The sequence below is a fragment of the Amblyomma americanum genome, chromosome 1 (genome assembly GCF_052857255.1).
Source record: "Amblyomma americanum isolate KBUSLIRL-KWMA chromosome 1, ASM5285725v1, whole genome shotgun sequence".
Lineage (NCBI taxonomy): Eukaryota > Metazoa > Arthropoda > Arachnida > Ixodida > Ixodidae > Amblyomma > Amblyomma americanum.
Genome location: NC_135497.1, coordinates 8,811,290 through 8,825,486, shown reverse-complemented (window position 1 = coordinate 8,825,486; position 14,197 = coordinate 8,811,290). Strand labels below are relative to the sequence as shown.

The following is a 14,197-nucleotide window of genomic DNA, read 5'->3' as shown; positions in this document are numbered from 1 at the left end:
CGAGCGGCGGCAACCCTTTTGCGCTTGCAGTGTCTGATTAATACCGCCGACGAATTAGTCGCATGCGGGCACAGAACAGGCCACAAAAGTAGCAAGCAAACAAACACAAGGTGTCAAATTTCATGGTGCAGTGTGCCCGAACCGTTCGTCTCGGTCGCAGTCGTATCGCAGGTGTCCCTCACGAGAATCTACACGAAAATGAAAGTTTTCCTGACGTTAGCGATGCCAGAAAACCGCGGTCTCTTGGATGCCGAGACCGCGGGCAGACTTGTGCCATAGCATTCCATGGGGTGCGCTCGATGAGCAAAGTTTTACCGCTCTAAAGAGCACTTCTGGCGTTTAAACGTGCTGAAAAGCAAAAAAAAATTGTGCCTCCGATTATGGGCCCATTCACATTTGCGAGTCGCAGAGGTTGTGCAACTATTTTTGGTCGGAAAGTGACAGTTGCAAAATATCGCATTGGTCGAAAAGCAGAGTCGCTGGCCAGTCGCTCGCTGATCGATTTTCTAGCTTTGCGAGTCGCAAACCCCTGAACCAATAAGCGAGCGAGCCGAGCTTTCAGCAAATGCCGACCGCGGGCACGCTGGGCAATGAACTAAGCTGCTCTCTGTCTGCTGTAGTCGTTGCTAAGCCTAACTGTTTCGTATCGATGCCACAGCTGAGGGCGCCTCGGAACTGGCTAGTGCTGTACTAAAGGTGCTATAAGGCAGCGTCACGTTTGGGTTTTCTACGGCGGAATTTTAGCCATTTACCAAGTAACTTAAAAACACAGCTGTATTTCAGTTATGTACGCTCCATACTTGAATATGGATGTGTTTGCTGGGACCCACACACATCTGAGTGTTTAGGAAAATTAGAGAAAATTCAGAATAGGGCAGTTAGATTTGTTCTTGGTAATTATAATTGGCAAGTTAGTATGACGGAAAGCAAACGAAAACTTAACTGGCAAGAGTTGAAGGACCGTAGAAGGTACATCAGATTGAAATTTTTCCATGAGATTTATTATTCAAAAACTGGCATAAACCGCGAACAATATATCCAGGCACCTCATTATATATCAAAGCGACTGGACCACTGCTTGAAGGTCAGAGAATTTTCTTGCAAGGGTGACGTCTTGCGTTATTCTTTTTTTGTTAGAACTGTTCGGGACTGGAACAGTTTGCCATCGAGCATTGTATGTATTACATCTAACGAAGCATTTTTCCATGCACTGCAATAATTGCTTTATACCTATAAATGAAGTCTGTACCCCCCTGCTGCAATGCCCTGCGGGGCGATGCAGGTAACTAATAAATTCTCTTCACTGTTTTGCTGTGAACCTCGTCTCATGATAAAATAATCATATGCTCGATTTCCGCAACACCTTCAGCAGCAGATCTAGCAATTGCAAGGCGAGCCACGGCTATGGGAAGAAATTTGCTTGTATTTCAGTTATCACTTCTACCAGCAACTCGGTACTGGCCAACGATGCTCAAAAATGATTAATTTTTGATATTCCCCTACTCCAGGGCTTGGCCTCCGTTTGGTGTCTGGCTTCACATGAAATTTTTCTGGTTCTTTGGTTTTACCGACCTGTTTGCTTCTTCCATCACAAAAAGGGCTCTTGGAAGCCATGCACTTCAGACCCCAAATGCACAAATCCGATCTCCAAATTTGTGATTTGCAGCTTGATTGTTCAACAAAAACTTATTTTAGTTGTTTTGCACATGTGAAAAAAAAGTGCGTGACAGGCTTGGCATGAATACGAACAAACATTATTAGCCCATATTTATGATGCTGGCAGCCCGGCCAGCATATAGGCTGGCAGGCCGGAAGCGTGCCCCTATCATCTTGAAGCTTTTACGGCCGCGGTGCACATCAAAACCACCACGACATCCTCCTGGTCGTCGTAGCGCATTGTGAATAGTACTTTTAAGGACCGAGCGCGAGTACAAGAGACACTCCCCAGTGCCGCCGGGTACCCACCGGTGATACAATGGGTACAAGCTTTCCCCTGGTCTGGAGCTCTGCTTCCTTAGGGTGAAATGCTTGGGAAATGGGTCTTTGACATCACCTTGTGCAATGAAAACTACCTTGTGCCATGGTGCTCTTTGGCCAAAGCTGCCCTTGCACGATAAAAATTCGTTGCCGAGTACAAGAGACGCGGCCAAAGCAGACGAAACTCTCTAAAGAGTGTGAGCAACGTCATTCCCAAGAATTTTCGCTTCAAATGAGAATCTAACGAGAAGGCGGCCCCCGTGCTTGCAAGTGTGAACGGCGTTGTCATGCTGCTACCTAGTCTCAAGCGACTGCTGGTCGCAGGCCCTGTGCCATGTTCGACACGAGCAGCTACATTAACAAATCGGGAAGACGACTTTGGGGAAACCAGTCTTGAAATTTGCTCGCCACTCGCCGTAATCGGCCTGCATCGCAATTTAACACTGCCCCTAGCTTCGTTGCACTTTTGACGTTGCAAATCGACCAATAACTTTCCGAAAACACCAAAAATCCGAGCATCGCCAGCGGCGAGTCAGGCTGTCAACATGGCAGATCAACGCAACCGTGGTGTTTCCTCGGCGATTTTCTCGCCCCAGTCATGCTCGATTCGCGCTGTCTGACTAGACAAACGGTCTAAATGCATCGTAGGGTCATCGAATTTTGTTCCTGACGCGGAATGGCGCGGACGCGACGCTGCGCAAACACAGGCACTCGAACCGTAGAATTAGCATAGCATCGTCTACATTGGTACGCCGAAAAGCTCTCGGTTTGCAAACTTCACGGCTGTGCACTTCAGGGAAAAAATTGCCCAGTGATCATGCAAAGCCCCTACTGTAAAACTGATCAGTTTTCACGATTGCGCTGCGTACCCACAATGAGTGGCTGTTTTTTGAGCGCAACAAACACAACCTCAGCCTCGATCCATGGCATTTGCAGCGCTTTCCAGCGTGATACTCTTGTAGTCTTCCGTAACTTCCCCCCCTCTGCATAAAAGCGGCCACTGTGTTCGAAATACCCCGAAAGGCCCCATAAAAGCAGCCACTGCCTTCGCGATTCAAAATACCCCGAAAGTTGAATGCATGGGCGGCGACCACAGCCTCGTGCAATGCTTGTTCAGTTCAGGGGTTGCACACACACGCCTGGTAAAAACTTGAAACAGCCAAAGCCCACTGCCATTTTTGCACCTGAATAAAGTTTTGCTTCACTGAATGCATTGTATTTTGACTTCCTCGCAGTTGTGGCACAATTAAAGCTCGATTACTTTAGCTCTTCTCGGGTGGTCGCTTACATCGAATTACCACTTATAACGAATTTTTTCCATCACGCTGACTTTGTTATAACGAGGGATTATTGTATGTCGCTTTGTTTAGACTCCACCCACAACCATGGTCGTTCCGCCAGTTATGCAGCAGTACGTATAGCAGGTGCACCAGAAAGAAAAAAAAGTTATCATGGTGTTGGCTAGCGGCACGACCCACGCCAGCAACATGCTTTGTGCATCGACATGCCAACCACCAGCACGCTGGGCGGCTGCGGATTGTTCTGTGCTGCTTGCCCTATGTTATTAGGCCAATGTGCTCCGCACTGAAGTCACAGCGAAGGCCCTTTGGAATTAGCCACCGCATATCGTATAAGGTCTAACATTGATACCTGTTAGTGTGGACGCAGTAGCTTTGCAAATTAACATGCAGTTAATTTCCGTCATGCCTCCAACAGTGAAAAGTGGTTTTGAGGAAAGGAAAGGGGCAGTAACTGTCTTACTTTGCAGTGGACACCTCAACTGCGCCGACCTGCTGCAGTAAAGTGATAGAAAAAGCGGAATAGCCGAATGCTGCCTCAAACGCAAGAGTTCAAGCTGTCGGCCCATCGGCAAAACCACTGCAGGAAATTGCATACTGAATTGCATGTTTGCCCACATGCCCTGCGCATCAATTCCAATTAAGTAGATGATGTCACTGGTACCATTCAAAGTGGAAACTGACTTTGGTATTTGTTTTTGGTGAAACAAAGCAAGAAGGCATATTTTAATATGCAAAAAAAAAAAATCTGCTCGTTACTCACTAAAACTTTGTTGAAGCGGACCCTCGCTCTGAAAATTGTTTGTTGTGGGGGGGAATAATTGCATTGCTTTGTATGGCTTGCAACTAGGGAAACCGAAATACTTTGTTGTGATGGAATTTTCGTTTTAGTGCCGTTTGTCGTAATGGGATGATATTTCAGCTGCTCATGCTAGACACAAACAGAAGGACTAGAAAACAAAGACACACGAGCGCTGAACTGCAACTTTATTTGAGAAGGACGCCAACCACTACATATATACCCTCAAGCATCCACCCACGAGGACAAAACAGAATCGGAGCACGTGTCAAGCCACAAGCGAGGCAAAAAAGCGAAAAAAAAATTTTAACTGTTACGCATACAGTAGACAGCGAACCAAGCCCGGAGAAATAACAAAGATTACAACAAGCAGTGAAAAAAACCTATTGCACTTGCCCTCTTTTCTGCGTAAAAAGCTGTAGGCACAGCCATCAGTACAGAGGAACTATCTCTTCGAAAGCGGTAAAAGCAACAACCAAGCACGATGGAAGCGTGAAGACGATCGAGCCAAAAATCTGATGTGTATGAGAGCCAACAATTAACACGGCTAAACGAGAAAAGGTAATGGCAAAAGACGATATGTAAAAAATTAAAATGCTAAAGTTTGAACACTAGAACAGAAAAAACAAGGGATGCAAAAGACATGTAAAACAAAATTGAGAAGGGAAAACCCACCGGAAAAACCAGGTTAAAATCACATAAAACCAGGCAGGAATGCGATCTCTTTGTTTAAAAGGGAAACAGAAGGCGTACTAACGCATTCATTCTTGAGGTTTGAAATCTTGGCTGCTTCTATTATTTCACGAGTCAGCTGGTTGGGGCATTTCTTCAGAATAGTTGATCTTTCAAACATATTGGAGCATTGCTCATTAGAGCCTTAGTTTTTTATGCTTATAATTCCTACAGTGCACTCGCAATTTTCTGAGATATGATCCAGATAGATCCCTTGGATGTTCCATTAATCTCTTGTTGATACATTGGCCTGTTTGGCCGATGTACACCTTCCCACACGATAGAGGGATTGACTAAACTACTTCCTCGGAACACGTGGCCAAGGGATCTCTGTGCCATGTGGTACAACCGGTGCTCTTTTTTGTTGCGGCACTGACTCTCCGGCACAGTCTCGAAAGGCGCTGGAGGGCTGTGAAAACCACATCTACACCTGTCTTTTTTCCTATTTTCTTCAGGTTATGAGAAATTGTGTGCATATATCTTCTTCTGTTACGGGGATTTGGTGATATGCCTGAACAAGGTCTATTTTTGAAAAGATGATTGCACCGTGCAGAGCCGACATGAAATCTTGAATGTTGGGCAGTGGGTATCAGTCTGGGGCGGTCTTGGTGCTCAGGAACTGATAGTCTCCGCATGGTCTCCAGTCTCCTGGCTTCTTTGGGACAAGATGGAGCGGAGATGCCCAGCTGCTGGAGGAGGGTGTGATGATTCGAAGTTCCAGCATATGCTCGAATTCTGCACGGGCCACCTTAAGTCTGTCCCGAGCCAGGCATCGTGTGTGAGAGAAAACGGGTGGTCCTGACGTTATAATGTGGTGGAATTCATTAGTCAGGGCTGCAAATGGCTCCTTGGCAGCTGTAAGCGCATGAGGGTGCTACATCGGTAGTTGCGTGCAATGCCATGAATAGAGTTTCGTTGCAGGGTCAATGAGGCGCCTTCGCTTGACGTCGATGAGGAGCTCGTGCTTGATTAGAAAGTCGGCACCAATTATGGCAGAACCAACGTCTGTGACTAAGAACAGCCATGAGAAGACTCTTTGAAGCCCAAGGTTGAGCGTCACAGAGCGTTTCTTGTATACTGGAATGCGTATTCTGTTCACTGCTTGGAGGTACAGCAGAAGCACGCTCTGCTTTTGTGGCTGGGAGTACGCTCACATGGGCCTCTGTGTCAATGGGAAATTTCTGTCCGGTGTTTCTGTCGAAGATGTGGAAGAGGCAACATTCTTCTTGGCGTTGACTGTTCCTCGCCACTAGTGGCTGGCCGGCTGGTTTTCCACCCAGGTGCTAGGCAGGGGGCAGTGGCTGGCGTAGGCATTGAAGCGGTGGTGATAGTAGCAGGTGCGTGGGACTGAGGATTCACTACGCTCACGCTGTCCGCGCTGTTGAAGCGTTGAGAAGCGACGATGCTAGCATCCATGGCGTGGAGGTGGCTCTGAGAGTGTGGTTGCCGCAATCAGTTTCTCGAGCCGAGAGCAAAGGCGGTCAACTTCAGAAGGCGTAGCAGTGGTGGATGCAAGATGAGGTAGCTGAGGAGTGGTGACAGGAACAGCCAATGGGGACGCCTGTGTGGATGTGCTGACAGCAGTGCTCGTCAAGTGTAGTGTGGCCACTTCCATCGCTTTTTCGGCTAGTGCAGCCAGCAATGTCAAATCTAAGGTTACAGCTGTGGCAAGCACCATTTGAACGTTGGATGGTAGGCGTTGTAGGAAAAGTCCACGTAGCACAGCGTTGTCCATGGTCTGCACACTATTGCTGAGGAGTTGCATCATCCGCCGCAAGAGCTGGCTTGGCCGTAGGTAACTGAGCTCCTCCACGGAGAATAACTTGTATTCTTGTTCTTTGTTGTATTCTTGTTCTTTGCAGTAGGGCTGCCTTCAGGTGATTGTATGGATGTGCCAGGGGATTGGTGCTGAACGAAGGGAGTATGTCGGACACTCTTCTGCAGCTGTTGATGGCAGTGCGCCGATCATGTGCTGGAATTTCTGCTTCTGCGATGTGATTCCCGTGAGCTGGAATTGGGATTTCACTTGCAGAAACCACACGGCCAGATTGTGTTCCCAGTACGGTGGGTGGGAGACAGACAGTGACAGCCGAGAGGGCTTCGCCGGGCACATCTGACGTTGTGTGGCTGGGTTTGAACGTCTGTGGTTGATTTGCCTCCATTCCAGCTGCATGAGTTGACGTCTTGTGTTTGTTAGCATGAGGAAAGGCTTGGGTCTGCGTTACTTAGGTGCTTTGAAAGCAGGGTCACCAATTGGTAGGGTGTAAGCTGTTCAAAGATTCTCAGACAACACGAGACGTGTGTGCAGTTCAACCATTTATTCTCTGTGTGTAAACAGAGCTGTGGCAGGGCTTGCGCGAGGTGCGCCCCACTGCTGCAAGAGGGAAAAGGGAGGAGAAGAAATAGCGTACCACACGCGTGAGTGCATGTAGTGCTTTCTGCTTGGCCAGGATCATTTCAAGTGAGAAAAAAGGTTAGTACTGCGCGAATTAGTTACGACAGGAGAACAGGAACAAACACGACAACACAGGCGCAGATTCCAACTGTTTATGCCAGACCGAAAGGCAAACGCCATGTAAGGGATGAGCCTAGTCGCATAACTATCACTGTTATTCACACAAGTCCTGATTAAAATCTAGACTTCATTGATCAAATTTCTACATCGCAGAAGGGCCGATAAACCACAGAGCACTCAGTCAGCATGTCCCCAGACATTCGATGTCAAGAAAATGAAAAGAAAAGTAAGGAACCTAACAATCAACCTTAGTAAAGAGGGTGAAAAATACGTGAGATGACAATGCAGGTGATCCAACAGACAATAAGAGTAAAAAACTTCAAAAAACGAGACAAAATCATGGTGTTTCATATGGAAAAACTGGCATGGGAGCATGGAAACAACAAAAAACATGAGTAAAGGTGAAAGTTAAAACCAGGCAAAAGAGTGGAATGAGGTATGGAAAACAAGCATGACATGGATGGCAACAAGGAACAAGTGTAAAGGTGAGCATAGAACCAGATAAAACTACATTTCCGGCCTTGGGGTACACACATCTCAGGAACAAAATTAGGACAGAAATGAAACAATTTTATGTGGCCTTCTAAAAACATGATTTCACTCAGTGAAAGCGAAATAGACTGAGTGCTGACACATTTTTCACCATTCTTCACGATGTGATAGGCTTCAACCACCTCCCTTTCCGTCTTATCTCTCGATTTAAACAAAAAGTTAGTGTTGCACAAAAGTGGCTTGCAAGACACTTTTTTCTTGCCCTTACCCTTTCCTTTACAGTTCTTGCAATGATGTGCCAGCTGCCCTCCCATATTGTTCTTCACTGCCAAGTTATGTTCGCGTGCCCGTTCATTGAAACACCTAGCAGTCTGCCCAATGTAAACTCTACCGCATGTGAAAGGAATTTTGTAAACTAGGCCCGAATCGCGCTTTGTGAACTTCTTTTCGTGATTGATATAGCATTGCGGCCAGGTTCTCTTTTCTGTCGACACCAAAGGGCAGACGCTGCTCGGCTTAATCGGTGCCGAAAAAACCATCCTGAGAACATATTGGTTCACTTTTTTGATGTTGTGGGATACCCGGTGTATGTAAGGCATCACCTGCAGTGGCTTTTCCTTGCCCTTTTCAGTCTTCTTTTTATGGCCTTTAAGCTTCTGTAATAGGCTTTCACACGCTGCGGTGATGAAGTGGGGCAGATAACCAGCTGCTCGAAAACGTTGAACTTGCTGGTTAAAGTTTTCTTCTACTTTGTGGTTGCATGATTTTTTGAGGGCAGGCTGGCAGGCTAAGATTATGTTGGCACGTTTTACGAGCTTAGAATGTGCGCTTCCAAAAGGCAGTGTGTTCTTCTTTGTTCTCAGACTGTAACACCAGCATATGTGTTGAGAGGCAAATTCGAGAGTAAGATCAAGGTACTGCAGTCTGTTGTCGTTAGCTAACTTGTGGGTGAAGACTAAGCCCTGGGAGGAGGTGTCAAATATCCCTAAAATGTCAGTCACCATCTCATCAACGTTATCTTCTGGGGACAAGTATAACTAGGTAATCATCAACATACCGGAAAACAAGCAAAACTTTGTCACTGGACAATCTTTCTTGAATGCGCTGGTCAACCGCTGACAGATAAATATCACATAGGACAAGGGCTACAGATGACCCTATGCAAATTCCAGGTTTCTGCAGAAAATGTTTGTCTTTAAATTCAGTGACAGTGGAGCTAAGGTAAAATTTTAACAACTCAAGAAAATGTTCCGTGCTGACCCCTGCCTTATTCTGAAAACCTATTTCCCCACTTTCTTGTACTTTTTGGCGGATTGCATCAAACAGGCCATCATGTGGTACAGAATAAAAGAGGTCTTGACTGTCAATAGCTAAACCAGTAGTGCCTTTCAGCAAGCTTTGAACCAAGTACGCCACCACTTCACTTGAGCTGCGAACGAGAAACAGGTCTTTCCCAACTATTATTTCCAGATTACGCTGTAGATAATCCCCAATCATCATTTTGCCAAGTTTCTTTTTCGGAAACGATGGCTCGTAGAGGACTCTCCAGTTTATGGGTTTTCCCACTGAAGAATACATGCAGACTACCAGTTTCTTTCTTCTTTACTTTCTTGGCTAAAGCTTCAAGGATCATGCTCTGCAGTAGCTCGAGTGCAAACCCTTTTTGTTTCTTCGGAATGAATTTTGCTGGCTTGAAGTTTTTTGTAATTGTTTCTGTGGCCTTTTTATCGAACACACCGACAGGTAAGACGACAAAACCGCCTTCTTTGTCCAACTGGATGATGGTCAGGCCATTTTCTTTCAAATAGTTGACTACTTTATTGGTAGGTCATTTTTTAACAGGTAGGTGACTTACAGAGCGCTAAAGGCAGTCCATTCCGTCGCCAATGACTCATTCCCGATGACTTTCAGGAACACGCTGCCCGACTTGTCGCACGACAGCAACCAGGTGAGAGCGCTTGACGGGAGGCTTGTAGGAGAACTTGGGGCCTTTTTCTAGGATCCTCTGTACGTCTCCAGGTAGCACAACACCATCAAGGACGATGACCATGGTAGCAGCCTGAGAGCCGCAAGGCCTTTGTGGAAGGACCACTCTCGCTTGCTGCCAGAGGAATTCTGTGGCATTCGCTGCTAGCCTTTTGTACTCCACGTACCTGGCAGCTGCAGTGATAGCATCAAACTCCTGTTGGAGTGAAGCCTGCAGCCAGTCAGAATAGAGCCTCACATGTCTCCAGCACTCTGATTTCCACACCTTGCATATTCTCCTTGCGTGGCCCCATGATGGTTCCAGTTGTCCGATGAAGACTCGTACTTGTAGCGGCACTATCTTGCGTTTCAAGGACACGGGACACGACAGGACACGGGTCTTACAGGTGGTCACAGCGATCAGTCCCGTGTCCTGCATTCGACAAAAAGGCCACGGAAGCAATGACAAAAAACTTCAAGCCAGCAAAATTCATTCCGAAGAAACAAAAAGGGTTTGCACTCGAGCTACTGCAGAGCATGATCCTTGAAGCTTTAACCAAGAAAGTAAAGAAGAAAGAAACTGGTAGTCTGCATGTATTCTTCAGTGGGAAAACCCATAAACTGGAGTGTCCTCTACGAGCCATCGTTTCCGAAAAAGAAACTTGGCAAAGGATGATTAGGGATTATCTACAGCGTAATCTGGAAATAATAGTTGGGAAAGACCCGTTTCTCGTTTGGAGCTCAAGTGAAGTGGTGGCGTACTTGGATAAAAGCTTGCTGAAAGCCACTACTGGTTTCTCTATTGACATTCAAGAACTCTTTTATTCTGTACCACATGATGGCCTGTTTGATGCAATCCGCCAAAAAGTACAAGAAAGTGGGGAAATAGGTTTTCAGAATAAGGCAGGGGTCAGCACGGAACATTTTCTTGAGTTGTTAAAATTTTACCTTAGCTCCACTGTCATAGAATTTAAAGGCAAACATTTTCTGCAGAAACCTGGAATTTGCATAGGGTCATCGGTAGCCCCTGTCCTATGTGATATTTATCTGTCAGCGGTTGACCAGCGCATTCAAGAAAGATTGTCCAGTGACGAAGTTTTGCGTGATTTCTGGTATGTTGATGATTACCTAGTTATACTTAACTTGTCCCCAGAAGATAACGTTGATGAGATGGTGACTGACATTTTAGGGATATTTGACACCTCCTCCCAGGGCTTAGTCTTCACCCACAAGTTAGCTAACGACAACAGACTGCAGTACCTTGATCTTACTCTCGAATTTGCCTCTCAACACATATGCTGGTGTTACAGTCTGAGAACAAAGAACACACTGCCTTTTGGAAGCGCACATTCTAAGCTCGTAAAACGTGCCAACATAATCTTAGCCTGCCAGCCTGCCCTCAAAAAATCATGCAACCACAAAGTAGAAGTTCAACGTTTTCGAGCAGCTGGTTATCTGCCCCACTTCATCACCGCAGCGTGTGAAAGCCTATTACAGAAGCTTAAAGGCCATAAAAAGAAGACTGAAAAGGGCAAGGAAAAGCCACTGCAGGTGATGCCTTACATACACCGGGTATCCCACAACATCAAAAAAGTGGTGAACCAATATGTTCTCAGGATGGTTTTTTCGGCACCGATTAAGCCGAGCAGCGTCTGCCCTTTGATGTCGACAGAAAAGAGAACCTGGCCGCAATGCTATATCAATCACGAAAAGAAGTTCACAAAGCGCGATTCGGGCCTAGTTTACAAAATTCCTTTCACATGCGGTAGAGTTTACATTGGGCAGACTGCTAGGTGTTTCAATGAACGGGCACGCGAACATAACTTGGCAGTGAAGAACATTATGGGAGGTCATCTGGCACATCATTGCAAGAACTGTAAAGGGAAGGGCAAGGGCAAGAATAAAGTACCTTGCGAGCCACTTTTGCGCAACACTAACTTTTTGTTTAAATCGAGAGATAAGACGGAAAGGGAGGTGGTTGAAGCCTATCACATCGTGAAAAATGGTGAAAAATGTGTCGGCACTCAGTCTATTTCGCTTTCACTGAGTGAAATCGCGTTTTTAGAAGGCCACATATAGTTGTTACATTTCTGTCCTAATTTTGTTCCAGAGATGTGTGTACCCCAAGGCCGGAAATGTAGTTTTATCTGGTTCTATGCTCACCTTTAAACTTGTTCCTTGTTGCCGTCCATGTCATGCTTGTTTTCCATACCTCATTCCACTCTTTTGCTTGGTTTTAATTCTTACCTTTACTCGTGTTTTTTGTTGTTTCCATGCTCCCATGCCAGTTTTTCCATATGACACACCATGATTTTGTCTCGTTTTTACTCTTATTGTCTGTTGGATCACCTGCATTGTCATCTCACGTATTTTTCACCCTCTTTACTAAGGTTGATTGTTAGGTTCCTTACTTTTCTTTTCATTTTCTTGACATCGAGTGTCTGGGGACATGCTGACTGAGTGCTCTGTGGTTTATCGGCCCTTCTGCGATGTAGAAATTTGATCAATGAAGTCTAGATTTTAATCAGGACTTGTGTGAATAACAGTGATAGTTATGCGACTAGGCTTATCCCTTACATGGCGTTTGCCTTTCGGTCTGGCATAAACAGTTGGAATCTGCGCCTGTGTTGTCGTGTTTGTTCCTGTTCTCCAGTCATGTCTGACTTGCGCAGTACTAACCTTTTTTCTGCAATGAACCAACTAGCCCGCAAGAACGTTCTACTAGCCCGCAAGAAGTTCTACTTCATTTCAAGTGACACCGTAGTCCCTGACTGCAACAGCGTTCACCTAACGTTGCCGGAGGTGTGGGAAAGAAGCACGAATACATTGTGCCAGCGAGGGCTGGCGCACTACATTTCGATGGATGTGAAAGGCAAAGCCTCCTGTGTGTGTTGTGCAATGGCTGTGCACATTAAGGAACCCCAGGTGGTCTAAATTATTCCGGAGCCCTGCACAGCAGTGTTCCTCGTGACCTATGTGGATTTTGGATGTTAAACCCCACAATTTACTATTAGAATTATAGTCTCAGTGCGAGAAAATCATCTGAACCAAGTCTGTTCGTCAAAAACTTTAATACTTTTGTTCGCAGTAAAGCTCGAATCTCTTTCTGGGTGTGTCGATGCTCGTCCAACAGCAGAATGTATGTTTATTGCTCGGGAAGTTGTATTTAAGTGTTTTTTCCCCACTCGATTCAAAATCGTCCCGTATACTCCAAAATAATTCTGTTATCAATATTTGTAAGGAAATGGCGGTATAGCCTAACCTCTGGGATTTGCGCCTAAGAAACTGGTGGCGCAATCAGTGTATTGTTCCGAAATTGGCCCGTGGTGGCTACACCTCTTGTTCATTTTCTTTGCCTTTTCTAGCTTATATTAGCTCCGTTTTCAGTGAAAGCCTCTGTTAGAATAGGGTTATCTGTCGATACAGGCCAACTTCTCTGTCCTCAGTGTTTAAGAAGCAGTGAAGAGCGTGATACACAACTGGCAAGTCTGAGACCATGAATGGAGGAAAATGGCGCTGTTCTTTGAGTCAAAGGCCATGCGTATGGACCGAAATGCTTTGTCGCGAGAGGAGCAGCCATATTGGAGTGCAGAGAATTGTCTGTACTATATGGCATGGGTAGGGTGTCTTTTGTGGCTACCATAGCGTGAGCAATCCTCAGAAGCATTGTAATGCTACCAAAGCAAAGTGCCTGTACTCATCGCTATGACCCATGTTCTAACTGGTGGTAGCCTGTTTATTAATTGCGGTTTTCTGTAATCGGTCTCCTTTAATCGGAGCAGGTTTGAGGGTGCCAGTTAACATCGCGACGTGGGAGTGAACAGTCACGTGACAATTTTCAAATCTCGCAGGCATTATTATAAGCTTAAACAAACGCTAAATTTAAACTGAAGATGACTGATATAGCCATTTCTCAACTGTCTCTCTAACTTTCACAAATAAATGTTGAATTCCAATGGCAGATCCGGATCAAGTTTTTCTGCTCTGTTGGGAGCAGTCGTATTCCAATAGCAAAATGGGAGTGCGGGTTGTCTGTTCCAATGGCAGATCGGGATCAGACGACGATTCCGGATCGCTCCGTGGAGCAGCGATATTTGCTCTGCCGAAATTGGCAGATTTGACCGGAACCCCGCGTGACGTTTTACTTTCCCGCGCCTGCTTCCGGTCATGACCGGCGGCATCCTTCCTGTCGTCGCTACGCGGGGATCCGGGCAACGTACAAGCAGTATTTTTTACTTTTTTAAAATTAAATTCTCCCAAATGTAATTATTTTTCGTTTTGTTTGCGTCCGCACAAGTTAAAACAAATAATTTTCTTAACAGGATGTCAATTCCATCTCGGTCAATTCTTTGTGACCGCTTTTTAGACCAAAATCGTTGACATGTTTGAACCTCCCGCGCTTTCTGACGTCAGACGACG

The 14,197-nt window shown here is 45.8% G+C and overlaps 1 protein-coding gene and 1 pseudogene across 6 annotated transcripts in view; one reads left to right on the top strand and one right to left on the bottom strand.

The window, feature by feature from the left end:
* LOC144109739 (armadillo repeat-containing protein 8-like) overlaps window positions 1-14,197 on the top strand; it is a 114,493-nt gene that overhangs the window by 71,308 nt on the left and 28,988 nt on the right. The window lies entirely within an intron of this gene.
* LOC144130437 (uncharacterized) lies at window positions 3,835-7,286 on the bottom strand (annotated as a pseudogene).